We start from the raw sequence: 16,885 nt of genomic DNA, 5'->3' as shown, positions 1-16,885 counted from the left end.
TCTTTCTGTTCTTGTCTCCTCTCCTACTCTTTGTCCTTGTAGGCTTGTACATTTGTGTTTATTCATTTCCTGTCATTTCAGTGGTTTGGGGACAGTGCAGATAAACATGACTGTTACATTCTACCATGCTCAACAGGAAGGCCTCTGGCTTCTGTTTTTGACACATTTTGCTTTGTTTTGCACATAGGTTTACAGCATCTTAACTTCGTATTTTAAAAAGCATATTTTGATTTAATGGGCCTACATTTTCCATGAATAATCTCCTTTTCATCACATGATTCTAAGCAACTTGTGCAGACACATGCACGTTGCTGCTTTGAAATAGAGTCATCATGTCTCTGGGTGCCTAGTATGCTTTCTAAGAAGATCTGTCTGATGCTAATATTTCATTATGTAGCAGGAGGGAGATATAATAAAATACTAGCTCCTGAGAAGAAAGGACTGCTGGCCTTTTTATCCTCTCTTTTACCTGCAGGCTGGTTTTAAAAACCTCTTTTGCAGTGGTACTCTCTTACTATTTCGGCTATCAGCAGTAAAGCTTTTCTGGAGTGGAATAGTTGAGGGCAAGAGCACCTGGTGGGTGATGACAGTGTTAAAAGCTGAGCTTTTCAAGGAAGCAGAGACTCCATTAGAATTAGACCCACTCCCCTTGGGCTGCGGCAGGGGAGAGCCAGCCAGTGCTATTGTGAAGAGTGCTGGCATCCTTGAGACCAGTGTGGCTCTGGCATTGGTGCATATGGCCCTGCAGCAGTGGCAGAGCGCCAAAGCCTTGAGCAGTGGTCAAGCTGTGCCATCTCTGACAGATGGACAGGTAACACCTCTTAACATCCCTCCCTGTCTTTGAAAACCAGGACATAAGCCACCAATTTGTTAAGTCTTCTGCCTTTGGGAAATCCTTGCATTTTCTGTGTGGGAGGTGCAGCCCATTTCAATCCACCCTTTTCTACCTCTGTGGGACCATTAGCAGCAGTTCACACATAGTAGCCTGTGTACCTTGATTCATAACTTTTGGACTGTGTTCCACCGCTTCCCCCCTTTTTTGCAAGGGTAATGCAAAATGCAGCTCACGAGCCTATTTCAGACCTTATTAAAACATCATTTCCCCTGCCTTGTTCCCAGATTTCTGTGCTTAATCATTGAAAGGCAGCTTGTTCAAATATACATTATTCTTGTTTGGAAAACTCTCTTGGCTTGTCTTCCTCTTCACTTCCCTCTGTATTTTGTAACCCTGCTTCACTGAGGCCCTTCTTATTAAATATCATAATTTTCTCATTGGAGAGTTATTTGTAAACTTAATTAACTCTCTGTCAGTGTTTGAGTTAATTTGCTCCCTTTAATTTTAGCCTCCCTGGTCATGTTTTTCCATACTCTGTCCAGTGTCTGTTAAAGACTTTGTAAATAGTTTTGAAATGCCAAATAGTTGGTGATATATGGGCCTCTTTAACATTTCTTTGATTTATGTGCAGTGCTGTGGAAAAAGGCAAAGAAAGCAAATTATATGGCGAAAAATGTTGCCAATCTTCACTTTTTTACTCTTTGTTTTAAAAAGTATACTTATCAATCAAATCTGATGGATTTTGTTTTTTATAAAGATTGAAAATTTAACTATTTGAAGACTCTTGCAATGCATGTTCTACATTTGTTTAATCAAGTGGCTTAGTCCTGGAGTAGGATATCAGAACTGTAGAAGCTTTCAACCTCTACTAGTTGTGCAAATTCTGCTCCCTCCATCACTCTTCAACAATATATGCATGAAACAGTCAGGTTTTTGATAGAAGTTGGAAAGATAGAAGCCTGTCAGTGCTGGAAGCACATTACTGAATCCTTGTCGTGGACTAATAAGGCCTGTGTCCTTATATTAGTTGTGACTTATCTGAGATTTCTCTCTGTAGCATATTTTGATGACTTCCAAGTAGAGACTGGCCTTTTGAACCAATCAATGAGCCAACAAATATTTTTTGAGAGTGTACTATGATCGTACTCAGATTTTAGTGTATCCAAGAGCCACCTGGGGTGTTTGTTACAATGTAAATTCCAGATCCCCCAGTAGAAATTCTCATCCCGCAAATTTGAGGTGGGACCTTGGAATCTGCATTTCTGGTGAGCACTCTATAGATGATTCTGATGTAGATGATTTCTGGCTGGGTTTTGAAAAATGATTGGAAGGTTATAATGTCCTTTGATTATACCACTCCCCTGTATCTCCAATGACATCCCTCCTCCAATTGTCTACTGCATAAAGTCCAAAAAGGGTATTAAAACACTTGTACCACTTGGGAGTATTGTGGACTTTTAATTTGCGTAGGCAGGGTTTGTAGGTCTGGTTGTATACAGCCCCTGCAATGCCTACAGACCTCTTTGAAGTGTTTTGTTTTTTTATTTATTCAGCAAGTATTTATTGAGCCATAGCTATATGCCAAGCACTGTTCTAGGTGTTGAAGCTATAGCAGTGACTAAGTTAGCTAAAAGTGTCTGTTCTAATAGAGCATGTATTGTGTGGGAGACAGGGAGAGGTAAGGTAGGGGAAGTATACACTAAACAAAAAAAAATAAACAATATGTATTAATATTAATATATAATACCTAGCTGGGTTTACTACTGTGATTAAGATAAAACAGTGGTGTGATTAAAAAATACTTGCGGCCGGGCGCGGTGGCTCACGCCTGTAATCCTAGCACCCTGGGAGGCCGAGGCAGGCGGATTGCTCGAGGTCAGGAGTTTGAAACCAGCCTGAGCAAGAGTGAGACCCTGTGTCTACTATAAATAGAAAGAAATTAATTGGCCAACTAATACATATAGAAAAAATCAGCCGGGCATGGTGGCGCATGCCTGTAGTCCCAGCTACTCGGGAGGCTGAGGCAGGAGGATCCCTTGAGCCCAGGAGTTTGAGGTTGCTGTGAGCTAGGCTGATGCCACGGCACTCACTCTAGCCTGGGCAACAAAGTGAGACTCTGTCTCAAAAAAAAAAAATAATACTTGCAAGTTCCTTTAGATTAGGAGGCCAGAAAAGGCTCTCTGAAAATACGAGGTTCAAGTTGACACTTACATGACAAGAAGTCAGGTACACAAAGACCAGGGTGAAGAGTGTTTGAGGCACAGGGAACAGCTAGTGAAAGAGGCCCCAAGACAGGAACAGAAAGGAAGATGGTCAGAGTGGCTGGAGCAGAATGGGCTGGGGGTCCGAGTGGGCCGGGGGAAAAGTGGCAGAGTGTTGGTGAGGCGGAAGAAGAAGGCAGGGCCAGATCACATAGGTTGTCATGCTCTGTGTCCTGTGACTCTGTGTGGTCTTACTGTGGCTGCTTGGATCAATGATCATTGATGCCTAAGCCAGAGGCTGCGAGCAGTTGATGAAGTCCCAGCAGTTCTGCCTCCCACTGCATGGCACAGGTTCACAGCTCTTTACCCAGCACTTTGGGGGTCTTGAATGTGTTTTGGATTTTAGAATATTTCATATTACAGAAAGGTAGCATGGTTCATATACCACATATTACATTAATTTCTCCAGCAGGGTCTGAGGCAGTACCCTGTAATCAGATATTGTGCAGCACAATGTACGACTGTTCACACTAAGTGAGATAAATTAAGATTTAAATAGACTCACATCAGTTCATGTCAGGTTTGGGTGCCACATGCTTTTTGGCACCTATATTGACAAAGCTTTTGACTTTCAGAACTTTTTGTACATTTTTATATTGTGAAAAGGAGTTATGGCTCTGCACTGGCAGATTCTTGGCCCATCCTCTGTTCTGGGTGTGAAACAGCAGAAGGCATTGAGTGGGTGAAAAGGTGGATGTGCACAAACGTGCACACTCACAGGGCTGCAGGCGGAGTCCGGGGAGAGAGCAAAGGCCAGTCAAGAGCAGAGGTTGTATTATAGTAGAGCTGGAAGAAGCAGCAAGTGGAGAGGGAATCTGAAGCCCAGAGCTGAGTGGGGAGAACAGCCGGGACCCATGAGAGCTGTTGGCTGGACCGTGGTAAGCTCTGTTCCCATTTTACAAGAGGCCTGGTTGTGGCTATTTCTCCTGTGGTCTCTGCTTCCCACGGAGCCTCACTGCGAACCCTGACTAACTGGGTAACCCGAGTCCCACTGTGCTGGCTGCAACCTAAGGAGACCTCACTGGGTACCAAGGGGAGCCACTAGATCCTCCTCATCCTCACCTCAGTGATTGAGAATTCAGATTCCTACCATACTTGACGTTTACCTCAGCGTGCCAAGTTCTGGAGAGGTGGTTTAGTGTAGTGGTTACAGGGCAGGGACCCTGGAGCCAGGCTGTCTAGATTCTAGTCCTGACCCTGCCACTTACTGTCTATGCCTCAGTTTCCTCATCTGTGAAATAGAGACAATAATAATAGTACCTACCTCATAGGTTGTATGGATTAATTGAATTAAACAAATTAGAATAGCACTGAGTTCACAGTGAATACCATATGTACATTACCTAATGTTATTTTTTTTATTGTTAGGCCAAACACCGTTCTAGACACTGGGGATATAGCAATGAAGACTAGGGACAACATCTGCTCTTGTGGAGCTTACTTTCTAGGCAGATCTTGACCTTTTGAAATCGGAGGACATTTCTGTGTATATCCATCCATGTCTGGTACTGTGCTTCATATCCATCACGCCATTTCAGTCTCAGCAGATTTTTATTTAACATTCATGTAGGCCCCTATGCTAGACCTGTGGGGTTTGTAAAATGGGGTATGAGACAGTTCTGGCACTCTTGTGATGTACAGTTTAGGAAAAGAGTAAAGATACACACAAAAAACCCATACAGTGATGTGCAGTGGTCAGCTCTACAAAAGATGTTTCAAGAAGGCTTCTGGTCTTGCTGGAGCATGATTCGGTTCTTCTCAGCTCCGTACATGCCAGGTACTAAAGGGAAAGGCAACCTACTTATTTGGGTATTATGGATGAAAAGGAAACGTTAGATGTGGCACTAGTTGCCTATTCTAATCTTCTTACTCTTGGTCCCAAAGAGGCTACTCCCCATATCCAGGATCTTCCCTTGGGTGGTTGTGGTAGGTGATAGATGTATTAATATTCCTTCTTAAACATTCCCAGTTGGCTGCCGCTGCTCTCATTTTGGTTGCTTGGCTTGTTCTTCACAGCAGATTTTGGGAAGTTTGAGTAAGGCTGTAAGGCATCATTGGAGTCAGAGTAAGTAACCTGCTCATCGGGACAGCTCTTCTTGTATCAGGGACTCAACTCCCTATGGTCCAGGCATCCCTGTGCATCCCCTTCCCCATATCATCCAGGAACAGAATTATTTGACGGGTCCATCTCCTCTAAAGTTTTTCTGCTGGAGGCAAGACCTTCTTGTTACTGGCTTAATCTAAGACTCAGCCTAATTGTTAATGACTCAACAACCTCAGACTATTAGTAATAGCCACAGTAACATTTATTGAGTGTGTACTTTGGGCCAGCAACTTTGCTGAGTGCTTTTCATGTACTTAACCTTCACTAACTCCAAGAACCTGGGTATGATTTTGCTCAGTGAAACCCCAGATTGTTACTAGAGTAATCAAGTAGTATTGAGTAGCAGTGCTATCCTCAATAATAGGAGAGAATTGAGGCTTCAGAAAGTTAACTCACCCAATGCCATACAGTTAAGTAGAGGGCTTCTGATTTATATCCAGTTAAACACACATTCTTAATTAGATTAAGAACAGTACAACTTTTTCTCTGCCTAGGTCATGTTGATCAGTAGAAAATTCACTCTAGGCTGTTGTTTTAAACCAAAAACACATCCACTGTTAATATGTGTGACTTTAGCTTTTTTTCCTTCCAAGGGGGAAGAATATCGTAGTCTTGTATTTATCATGGGAGGATTCTAACACACAGGCTGACACTTGCTTTACCTTTTCTCATACTTCCTGTGTAGACAATCACAATCAGAACTTAAACAGATCAGCAAAAATTCTTCAACAGTCTTACAAAGAGAGAAACAAATGCTGTGGGAGTCTGGAGAGAGACTTTAATCTTCCAGTTCCAAGTACTTTGTTAGATGCATGAGAAATACTCCTTAACTTGATTGTTTAATGCATCAAGCTTGAGCCAGTTTTCTGGACATTTAGGTTGTGTGCAGCTTAAAAAGAACAATCTCCACACTATATTAGAAGGAACTTCTCAACCGATCCTCTGGATTGCCTTTCATTTAGAGTGCTTACAGTGTTTCTGCAAGCCTCATACAGTTGTCCTTTGGTTATTTTGAGGGTTTTACTCAAAATTGGCTAAGAGGTATCATCTTGTGATAGATTGTCTTTCTCAGTTGTATGAGAAGAATTCTGAGTTGTTTCCTTCTCAATATAGCTATTCATTTAGAACGGTCCTTTGGATGCATTTTTTCCTTTTTCCCATTACACTTATCAATTTATTATCTGATATGCTTCAGGTGACAGAAATTGATTAAAAGGTGATCATTTTGGCTGGGCGTGGTGCCTCACACGTATAATCCCAGCACTTTGGGAGGCCGAGGTGGAGGATCGCTTGAGACCAGCCTAAGCAACATAGCGAGACTCCATCTGTACAAAAAATTAAAAAATTAGCCAGGCTGTGGTCGCCCATGCCTGTAGTCCTACCTGTAGTCCCAGCTACTTGTGAGGCAGAGGCAGGAGGATAGCTTGAGCGCAGGGGCTTGAGGTTGCAATGAGTTATGATGACACCACTGCACTCTAGCCCTGGCAACAGAGCGATAAAACAAAAGTGATCATTCTTATCAATTTTGTGAAAATTCAGTTATTTCTGGCATTGTTGGAGGAAGAGATGGATTTCTGGGCATGGTCACTTCTGAAAATCACAAAAACAGCTCTTTGCCTGATTGTAGTATGCTTAAGACTTCTGCACACATTATATCACTTAATTCTAGCAACAGCCGTTATTCATCTGTAAAAGGAGGCTGACAGTACCTCCCTCCATAGGGTTGTTGTGAGACAGGGAAAAGGTGCTTTTAAAAGCCTGCCTTAATGAGTATGCTCAATAATCATAAAAATATCTCTGTCCTTAGGTGATAAACATTGCTCAGAAGGTAAAAGAAACACCCAGAATCACTCTTGATGAGCTGGAGTTTCAACTCAGGGCCATCTGACTGCAGAGCTCTATCTTATACCCACTTGGCCACACTGCCTCCAGAATTTCAAGTCTTTGCTGCTTCATGGCAAACTGCAAAGGAAAGCAGTTGCCTCCTTGTAGTCCTAAGCCACCAGGCCTATTCCTCAAGGGATAATGCAGTTGGTAAAATTGATGAATTAAAAAAAAGAATCCTTCCTAAATGCTTTCTCCTATTTCCGGATTCTTGTTCTCGCATGCCTCGAAACTTCTATTCCTATTATTTCCCATTTTTCTGGTGTCGTTGTATGCCTTTTCCAGCCAGTAATTATATGGCTCCCTGTTTTCCATCATCTTCCGTTTGAGTTTTCTGTGTACTGCCTTTCCTTCATCCCAACTGCCTATTCCCGGTAAGCAAGGGGTGAGGGGAAGGCTAATCAAACCCCTGGTTTGTAGCCTGGTGCTTCTGCAGCAGGCTGTTGGTTTGTGGAGGGAAGCGGAGGAAGCTGATGGGGCTGCATCTGATGGTAGTGAATATAGTGCTTAAAACAGAAGCAGGCATTTCATGACTCTAGAAGAAAGAAGAGCTAGATATACTCCCCAGCTAAATCTCAGCTGACCAGCAGGCATATAGGAACTCAGTTTTTTCTTCTAAGGAGAGTTACTAATAATCTAATTTTGTTTTTATCAGATTGATAATTTTTAAAAAATTACATTTACTGGTTTCTTGACTAGTGATAACTTGGCAAATAAATGACTAATGCTTAGAATTCAGTGTCTGTAATTGAGATATAGAAATGTCCAGTGGTTCTCATTGTACTCATTCTTAGTTGAAAAAGCTCTCTTTTGGGGGAAAAAAGAAATACTCAGGGACATATTTCCTATATGGGAATACTTAGTTCTTTCCCCATGTCTAACTTATGAATGTTTGGGAAGAAAAACAAATTATTATGTGTCAGTAAACGTTTCAGTATGTGTTTGGGCTCTAGGATTGCATTAGATTTCAACTAATAGCAGGCACAAAACATCACAAGCAGCCGTTTCCCAACCTCCCCGCACTCACTGCCTTAATCAGAGACTTTTGGTTACTAGTAAATGGTTGTATCTCTTACATATATTTAAATTTCACCAGTTTGATTTTTATATTGGGAAGTCAAGCTCTGCCTTCATTTTCATAGAGAAGTATTTATAATATAGAATTTCCAGTGTTAGAAGGGACCTTAGACATAATTCTATCCTTTCTTTGTAGACTTTTGATTCAGGCCTTAAGTATGCATTTAAAAACTAATATTCTGCATTTCTGGTGCAAGTATAAAGATAATTCTGGGATGGGTCATTCTTTCCTGCTACTTCTTTCTTTGGTCAGTAACAGAAAGATCAAATACACATTCTGTCTTTCTTGGGTACAGAAGTGTAGTATAAAAACAGATAATTATTCTGGGGTAGTTTGTGCTTAGTTGGTTACAAGAACGGAATGGCCCATCTTACATAGGCAAACAAAGTAGCCTACTATGTTGTCCCTTTTTGGGGGGCGTACTCTCACTCATTGTCACCACCCTTCAGTAATCTGTGGAGTACTCATTACTGCATTGTCAACTTTTTCTTTGATCCTATTTATATTTTTTGCCTGCCTCTTCTTAAGTGTCCATGTGTCTTAGTTTAGGCTATAACATAATACCATAGATTGGGTGGCTTAAACAACAAACACTTATTTCTTGCAGTTCAGTAGGCCAGGAAATCCAAGATCAAGGTGCCTGTGGATTTGGTATCTGGTGAGGGCCCTCCTCCTGGTGTGCAGATGGCCACCTTCTTGCTATATCCTCACATGGTGGAGGGAGGAAGAAGTCTGGTCTCTTCCTCTTCTTTAAGGACATTAATCTCATCATGGAGGCTTCACCCTCATAACCTCACCTAAACTGAGTTATCTCCCAAAGGCCCCACCTTCAAAGACCATCACACTGGGGATTAGGCCTTCAACAGAAGAATTTAGTGGGAACAGAAACATTCAGTCCATAACACCAGGTGACTCTCTTTATGACGTTGTGCATTGCTGTCTTAGGCCATGTGGGACAAATGGCCTGATAGCCTGGTGTGAAATGAGAGATGGCTACCTAGAGACAGAGAAACACCAATTCTTGTGTACCTTGTGTGTCTTTGCTCTTCTTTTACTGTTAGCTGCTCATCTTTCCTTTTCCTCCCCCCCCCTTTTTTAGTGGTTTTTCTCTCTTGTTTTACAAATAGTCCCAATAATGGTTGTTTCTCCCATTTTTAGCCAAATTCACAGTTTTCTTTGTTAGTGAATCTGTCCAGATATGTGAGTGATATCTCTGCTAGCTGACTGGCATCTTTTAAGTATGATAACATGCATACAGCTGTAGTGTAAATAGGAGCAGTTGTGGAGAAAGGCCTATTAATAAAGGTGTGAATTCTGGGATGTTTCTGTTGAACAAACCTAAACGACCCTAAACATTACAGATATTTAAGAAAGAAAAAGGCTGCTATCTTTTGAAGTTTTGACATTTGAGGATTAGTATGTAGGAAGAAAAGAAACCCAAATGGCATTTAGCATATAAATAATGCCACAGTTGAGCAGAAAGCACAGCCCTGATTTGGTGTCCTGCTTTCATAGTAATTGAAGGACCTGAAACCTAGCTTCCCAGTAGAGAACAAATAGGCAAATAAATTGGAGGCTTCCTTCTTATGGTTTATTGATGCTGTTTTGACCAAGTAAAAAGATTATCCATAAAAGCTTAAATCTAAAATCTAAAGGTTTTTTTTGCTGTTGTTGTTTTGTTTTTTTAAAGCTATTGGCTATTTGAAAGAAGTGTTAGGAGATAAAAGGAGGAAAGAGGCAGCTAATATCATTATCTGATATTTAGATTAAAATTCAAGCAAAACAATTAGATTTATGGTATTTTTCTTAGCTGTTTTCCTTGGCACAAATAATATCAAGCAAGCTTGCTTGTTTTTCTTAGAGTTATGTTCAAAAGAAGAACCAGAATGCTACCATAATACATGGTTCTTTCTCATTAGCTGGAGACAAAACATATCTCAATAATGAGGGGCAAAGGTCTTTGCAACTCAAAGTGGTGACAAAGTGTTCCTGGTTTTTTACAAATCTTAGTTCTAGTTGAAAGTTTAATGGTTTGGGGAAATACGACTGTATAAGAATCTCAAATTAGCACCCTCCCTGCCAATGTCCCCACATACATACATACCAGCTCTATGGGGTGTGGATCCATGCAAGTGTCATGTGTCTTTAGATTGTGGCTGTGGGCTTTGGCATGTTCTGTTGTGCCTTGGTAGCATTCAGTGCATTGTGCCAGCCAGCTCTGGCCATTTGAATTAGTGATATGCAGGAAAAGTGGCATTGGTGTCCTTGCTGGTTGTTGTTACGATGTATAACACAAATTCTGAAAGAAGATTCTTTAGCAAAAACAGATTATACATGTGGACTCTTCTGGACAAGAGAATCTATAATAACTCATTAGGCAATAGCACAGTTGCCCCGTCATAAAATAAGATCAGAGCTGCTAGGAAGGTTAAACATGCTACTACTAAGTCTACAATTTAGATTTCCTGACAATACTGAAGTTTCTTTGATTTCTTGACTTTTCTTCTCTGAAGTTAACCCTAAATATTAAAACCTTAAAACAATAGAGTTTAAAACTTCCCCAAACTTCCCCCCTTACAATTAGTAGGAGAGAAAAGCAGGGAACATCTCAGTGCCTGAAGATCAGAGAGAAGGGCACAGATAGGAGCCAGCAGATGCTGGTGATGGTAACATCGCCTCTTTCTTAGCAAGGTCTAGGTCCCTGTCCTGGAGGAATTGCTGTTTTATTGCATAAGTAGAGATGACAAATGGCAGTTTCTCCAGTTAGAGGCAGCACATTTGTCCCCACAGGAAAAAGATATGTAAGGTGAACCCTGTATATAGCCCACCACCCTCTTATGATATGTGTGACTTTGGGTCAGTGACCTCTTTAAGGTTGGAGGTAGAGATGGGGGTGGGGTTGGCATCTCTACAGCCCTTCTCTGTTGTTAGAATTCTATGATTCTGTTCTATTATTGAAGTAATCTGAGTGCAGTCACTGGATGCCTTTTCCTGAACTCATGCCTGTAGACATACCCACTTTTTGGGTAATTGGAATCAGAGGGAAAAAGATTTCCTTCATGGCTCTATCATGACAGTGAGCACCTGAACTGAAAAGCAGTATGCTCGCTTTCATGCTTTCATAAGAGCATCGCTGGATGGAGCCAGTCTGTTCTCCTAGTTTGGCTACAGTGCTAAGGCAGGCCATGGCATTCTCACAAATCTGCCAGTCTACTTGTCAGTTGACAAATTCATTAACGTCACCTATATGCAATGCACTATCCTGGACATTGTAGGAAATACAAAGTAATCAATAACAAAATCTGTACCTTTGAAATTAGTATCCCTGGGTGGCAGCTTCACTTCTGGACCAAGAAATAATACAAGGTTGCCTTTCTTGGGTTCCCCAATCCCACTATGGGTGTGAGCTGTGTACCCCGAAGTGGCCTCGAGTGACTAGCAGAGTCAATGGTGGGGTTCCCTCCCACCTTCCTCATCCCTTTTGACCTTACCATGGGCCCTCTGGGCTAAGCTGGCCAGAATTTGTTATAACTTAGTTCTATCACATTCTTTGTCCAAGGGGTTTAATTATTGGAAGTATCAATGTGTTTTGCTGGTATTCTTAGAAATTTATGTATAATTATATGTAAAGTGATTTTTAAAATAAATGAATCATACCTTAAGGTCAGGAGAGCTTTTTTTTCCCTTCACCCTTGAAAGAAGCCTTTGGTCGATCCTTAAGGAGTAAGTAAGCATTTTCATACTGGAAAGAATCAAATCGTGATTGATTTGGCTTATACATCTGGTGATTTTTGAATGTTAGTTTCTCTTAAAGTAGGGTTCAAGCTGTATGACATGAGTAGACTAATGCTGCATGTGATGAGATGCTGTAGCATAGACCCCAGGGAGGTTCCAGCATACACTCTAGCTTTTAAGTACTAGGTCTAATTAAATGCCACTGGCTTAATTACTATGTTGAACATGATTGGTTTGATGAATTTCCTTCAGTTTTCTTCTCAAACTTCAGTCTGTTGCAAAACATTTCCTTTATTTTGGAGTAAGTAGAAGCATTCAGAATGATGTGGATGACACTAAGCAAATAGAAAACTAACCAGGGGGATCATTACTCTGGATTTTCTGAACCCAAGATTTAAGTCAGAAACTTTCCATTTGAATTGTTTTTATCATTTCCTTCCAGTATTGCCATTATTTGTAATTCGAAGCATATTAAAGTTAGTTGAATTTTCATCTCAATTGTTTCGTTTTTTTTGTTTGTTTTTTGTTTGAGACAGAGTGTTGCTCTGTTGCAGTGCAATGGCATCATCACAGCTCACTGCAGCCTCAAACTCCTAGGCTCAACCTATCCTCCTGCCCTAGCTTCCCAAGTATCTGGGAATGTAAGCCTGAGCCACTGCACCTGGCTAATTTTTCTGGGTTTTTTTGCAGAGATGGGGTCTTGCCATGTTGCCCAGGCTGGTCCTGAACTCCTGGGCTCAAGCAGTCCTACCTCAGCCTCCCAAGGTGCTAGGATCACAGGCATGAGCCACCATGCCCAGCCAGTTTGAACTTTTTAAAAGAAGATTCTGTATAGAGCTAGGCTATCCAATGGATAAAGTTTTGTTAAGCCTATTGTATTAATATTGTACGGATATTACTTTATGTCAAATATCCTTCGAACACCTTTAGAAACAGAAGGAATCAAATTTTAGAGTTTGGTGGATCCTTGGAGAAAATATAATACATGTTTTCTAGAAAGGGAAGTGAGATGTGTAAGATCACACAGCTCTTATAAATAGCAAAGCCCAGGAGCACATTTCCAACAAGGATACTTATTATAGAGGCTTAGTCTCTAAAGTTTATCAGGACCCTACATGACAATCCTTAGAGTTTCTTGCATGTTCAGTAATACATTTTAAGAGACAACATTGCTTTTAAAACTATTTAGTAAATCAGTGTTTCCTCAGTTGTTTTTAAATTTTATTTTATTTTTTTATTTTTTGTAGAGATGGAGTCTCTCTATATTGCCCAGGTTGGCCTCAAACTCTTAGCCTCAAGCAATTCTCCCACTCGGCTGCCCAAAGTACTGGGATTACAGGTGTGAGCCATTGTGCCCGACTCATTTTCCTAATTCTAATTGGTCTTTTCCTCAGATCATTATGAATTGTTGAAATTTTCTCAGAGAGGTAATTAGTAGATATTGTTGATTAGAGAGAAGGCTTTAGGTTGAGAACTGATAGAAAAATCCTAGGTCATTTATAGAAAATAGAAGATAAAAATTAATAGATAGCAAAATTGTGAGAAATATTGAGAGAAATATTCTCAGAAATCCAGAGAACTCTAAAGCACTGAAATGGCTATTCCCATGGAGTGGTCACTTCCTCTGCACTTGCCATGTAAACACTTCCATTACCTACACTTGTAGGATGTGGGAGTTAAAAGAATAGATTGTTTTATTTCTTCCCCTCTTTTATTTTATTCCTGCTGGTTAATGGATAAATGATCTTGGATAGGAAAATCACATTAGAACTTTGATAAGTTGTTTTTTGATATAGAGTTGTTTCCATGCCACAGACATTTGGAAAGAAGTATGTTTATTGAAATATATTTTTATAGAAAATATTACAGAACCTGTAATTGAAAACTTACAATAATATTTTGGGGAGTGATATGTTTTTAATGTTAATTTGTGGATTTGCTTTGAACTCCCTTCTGCTGTTTTAGAACCATTGGCTGAGTAAACATTTTCCAGGAACCTTTTCAGATCTAAACTCTGTGTTTCATGGAATGGAGTATTTGGTGCTTAAATAATGTATAAATCCAGTTGGACAGGAGCTGCCTGTCAGTTTTATTAACTTTGACCTTTTCTCCCATTATAAAGGTGGTTCAGTAAATATTTAATGGGCCCCTTATAGATCTTGACAGTTAGAGCCATGTTCCTGGAAACTAGGATACGTATATATGATTAACAAATACTGCTTAATCATTATGATTCCACTTTCAAGGGCAGATTTTGTTTTGAGGGAAGAGGAGTCCTTCTACCTACACATGCTCTTAGAGGTGCACTGTACATTGAGAGCTTCCAAGATGGTACAGGTTTCAAAGGAACCCTTTAAAAGACAGCAGTTAGCATGCATTTCTGCTATTTCATTTTTTTGTTTGTTTGTTTGAGCAAATGATCAAAATGATATCAGGTGGATAAAATCACTCTTCCACTCTGCATAATTAGCGGGACTCTTCCACTCAAGAGAGTCAGCAGGGCTGGACTGGCTGAGCTTGCATGGACCCTAATAAAACCCAAAGAAGAGCCAAAAGGAGAGACGATTCCTTGAGCTGGAAGGGGCCCTTGCCAAGCTGTCTTTCCCTGTAATTCCATAAAGCCCCATGTATATTGCACTCATTGCAGATTCTGGTAGGGAAGATCGAAACCCAAGTAGCTGACATTTTGAAACATTGTCTTTCAAACTTGTATTGTCCCTTGCTTCCATTGATTTCCCATTTAAGAATTTGCAGGAAAAAAACCAAATTTGAGCAAAATTTATTGGTCTAAGATAAGTTGTTAGAGCCAAATTATGCCCCCCTCTTCCACCCTGAAAACTGTTCCATTTTTATTATGAATGTGATGTATCTTTGTCTTGTGTTGGGCAGCCATCAGGCTCCTGCATCAAATCGACCAAGTAAATCAAGGGCCTGTTAAAAAGCAATATGGATGCTCCAAACACAGACATTTCAGTCTTACTGGGTCACTGGATATCTTCATTTTTATAGCCATTTTCCAGGAGCAGATCATTTCAATTCATTTTGTTTTCTTCACTGTCTATTTGTGTGCAGCCCAATGGCTTTAGGTGAGGCCATTTATTTTTCAGGACATTATTACCCTTTGCATCCAGGGCCCAGCCCCTTTTATACGGTGGTCACCAGTTTCGTTACCATGAGCTGTAGTGTAGCTGACTTGGCAAAGAAAATCTATGCCTTGAAAGAGCATTTTGAGAAGAAATTGATTCAGAGCTTTAGAATGAATGACTATTTGTATGTTTAGTTGATTCTAAATGTTTAAAAGACCTTGCTTAATTTGAGAAGAGAGGAAGAAACATATTGGATGTTATAAATGGTCTCAATCCAAATTCTTAGCTTGGCATTTTCACATTTGAATGTTTTATTTACATCTGTTCAAAATTAGGATACCTTTCAAGGATAATTTTATTATAGGGAGACTGATGACAGCTCTTATCTAAAATATAAAAGTATGGGATTAGAAAAAGAAGGTGAAAGTCATTATCACATGTCAAATTGGACATAAGCTTCATTTGGCAAGGAGTGAGAATGATGAGTTGTATTTTAAATCTAAATTTCTTTATGGTAGGATTTAAGGGGATTGATTCCATTAGGGCACAAGGATGCTTTCTGCAATGATGGAAAATTTTTATACCTTGACTGAGGTGGTGGTTACACAGGCATATGTATTTGTCAAAATCATCAAACTGTACACTTAAAATGTGTGCATTATATTTTACGTAAATTATAGCTCAATAAAGTGGACTTTTGAAAAGTCCTGTTTGCTTTAGAACCAGGCAGTATCATTTGAGGTATAAAGAAGTAAAATGATCTTTCCTAAGTAACCTTGAAGCTCAGCAGTCTGTCCAGGAATAAAGTAATAGGTGTTGGCACTGAACCCACTTAAAGCATGCTGCTTCCTTACCATTCATACATTGTTCCAGTTGCATACACATGGAAGTGAAATCAACTTCTTTACCCAGATCTCTTTAGTGAACCTATATCCATTTGTATACCTGTTTATTCATGAGCTTGTTCTTGTGATTGATATTTGTACCTTAACCAATGAAAATGGTAGTCCAGTGGTTCTGAATGCTTACTCATAGTACGTGTAAATCTGTGTATGATAAGCTGTGTTGTGGTCGTGGCTCACCACAGTAGACTGCGAGTTCTATGGTTTTTATTATAAGCTAGACACAATAGTAGCAGTAGTTCCAAGAAATAATTTTGTCTCTAAGAGAAACCCCTGGATTTTCTTATAAAAAAATGATGAAGGCTTTACAACTGTTTACACAAAGCACATATGAATAGTAGTGAAAAATAGGAGAGCAAACGTTACCCAAATTCTGCTTCTTAAAAAGACAGCATTTTAGATAACATATTTTTAAGTGCCTTTCTGTTTACAGTATAACCCGTATTTTTTAAATTCAACAAAATGATGTTGTGAAGTTCATTCTATATTTTAACCAATTCCCCAGAATCGTTGTTGGACATTCTGATTGCTTCCAGTTTTTCATCATTATGTAATGCTGTGATGAACAACCTTATTCTTGGTTTTTTTTCCCTCTTTGTCCCATTATCATCTTCTTTTTTTTTAATTTAATAACATGACCTTAAGTCGTATTTATTTTAAGTCCAGTATGAACATATAATAGGTATACAAACTTTTACGAGATCCTTACTGTATAGTACATCATTAACAGTCAGTCTTCAAGGCAAAATCACATATTTCCCAAGATTTGCATATATTGAGGCCTTGTCTAATCTAAACACCTGGTTACACAACACTGCCATAGTAGCAGGGGACTTCAGCACTCCATTGAATGATCTGGATAGATCCTCCAAACAGAAAATAAGCAAAGAAATAATGGACCTGAACAAAGCCCTTGATCAAAAAGGTCTGACAGATCTTTATAGAGCATTTCATCCAAATAAACTTGAATTTACATTATTCTCAGCAGCTCATGGATCCT

General features: G+C 39.8%; 1 protein-coding gene across 1 annotated transcript in view; it reads left to right on the top strand.

The window, feature by feature from the left end:
- The window catches only part of MED27 (mediator complex subunit 27), a 202,054-nt gene that overhangs the window by 49,250 nt on the left and 135,919 nt on the right, over window positions 1–16,885 (top strand). The window lies entirely within an intron of this gene.

Source organism: Microcebus murinus, chromosome 12 (genome assembly GCF_040939455.1).
Source record: "Microcebus murinus isolate Inina chromosome 12, M.murinus_Inina_mat1.0, whole genome shotgun sequence".
NCBI classification, from domain to species: Eukaryota; Metazoa; Chordata; class Mammalia; order Primates; family Cheirogaleidae; genus Microcebus; species Microcebus murinus.
The sequence above is the reverse complement of the archived record's forward strand: the minus strand, read 5'-3'. Positions and strand labels throughout refer to the sequence as shown.